Here is a 1,436-nt window from a genome sequence, read left to right as displayed (position 1 = left end):
AGAGAGAATTTATATAATTGCAAAATTCTCTAGAAATAGATGCAGAATGGCTGGTGTAATACCAGGTTCTGGTAAGTTATCAGTCTTGTATCTTTTCTCTTCCTCTGTGCATGTTACAACATGTTAATCTGTGTTAATAATCAGATTCTTCCCACGTGGAGTCAAAGATGACCATCAACAACTAAAGTTTAGGCCTAACAGCTAAGTAACCCCAGTGAAGGGGATCTCTGTCCAGGTCCTTCCATCCAGCATCTCAGATATGATTCCCATTGGCCCCTATAGGCTGCATACCCAAATCACTGTGGCCCTGACCATAGAGAGGTTATATGATCCCTTCTTGACCCACGTGAAACATGGAATTAAGAGTGAAGGAGACAGAGGCTGCTCAGTCTCAAGCCTGACAGAGTTTTTCTCTATTCAGACTATAGCCCTTTGCTGCAAAGATGCTCCACCAGCATCTTTCCATTGGCCAGGTCAAGAAACATCCAAGTTTGATCCCCTCTTCATGTTTATTGGAGCAGCACTGTATGTGATACATCTGGCAATGTTCAGTCCAGATGTCAGTTGGGACAGGAAGAATAACCCAGAGCTCTGGAACAAAGTGGGTCCCAAGGATCAATACAAGTTCTACTCAGTGAATGTGGACTACAGCAAACTGAAGAAAGAAGGCCCAGACTTCTAAGTGAAAAGCCTTACTACAAAACTGCTTAAAATAAAGGTCTTTCAGAAGCCATTTGCACAATTTTCCACAGAACCAGGAAATATTTCTCCTCTGAACGCATGATATCATGTTCATTTGTTGGATTTACTACACTGAATAAGAAATCTCTACCAAAAAAAAAAAAAAAAGAGTGAAGGAATTGGCAGAATGGCTCAAGTGGTAAGAGTGCCTGCCTACCTAAGAATGCAGAAAAACAGGCACTGGTGGCTCACACCTGTAATCCTAGCTACTCAGGAGGCAGAGATCAGGAGAATCGTGGTTCAAAGCAGCCCTGGCAAATAGTTTGAGAGACCCTATCTCGAAAAAACCCTTCACAAAAAAAAGGGCTGGTGGAGTGGCTCAAGGTATAGATCCTGAGTTCAAACCCCAGTACTGGAGGAAAAAAAAAAAAGAGCTGGCACCCGAGTAGCTCAAGTGATAGAGTACCTGCCTAGAAAGCATGAAACCCTGAGTGAAGGAAAGGCTAGGGGTGTAGCTTAGTAGTAGAGCACATGCTTTGCTTTACAAGGTCCCAGCATTTGAGAGGCTAAGGCAGGAGGAGCTTGAGTTCAAGATCAGCTTGGACCACACAGAGAGACTGGCTCAAAAAAGAAGAGTGAAGGAGAGCTATTTGCCAGAGGAGAATTGGGTTGCTGTTATCAATGGAAAGGGAAGGAAGACAGGTAGACAAAACAACAAATGTTCTTTCCAAATGATCTGTTTGTGACTCTGTGTT

At 43.2% G+C, this 1,436-nt stretch overlaps 1 pseudogene; it reads left to right on the top strand.

Annotated features, from left to right (window-relative positions):
* The first annotated feature begins 443 nt into the window (after positions 1-443).
* Positions 444-692, top strand: LOC109687305 (cytochrome c oxidase subunit NDUFA4 pseudogene; annotated as a pseudogene).
* The last annotated feature ends 744 nt before the right edge of the window (positions 693-1,436 follow it).

This window comes from Castor canadensis, chromosome 11 (assembly GCF_047511655.1).
Source record: "Castor canadensis chromosome 11, mCasCan1.hap1v2, whole genome shotgun sequence".
Taxonomy (NCBI): Eukaryota; Metazoa; Chordata; class Mammalia; order Rodentia; family Castoridae; genus Castor; species Castor canadensis.
The sequence above is the reverse complement of the archived record's forward strand: the minus strand, read 5'-3'. Positions and strand labels throughout refer to the sequence as shown.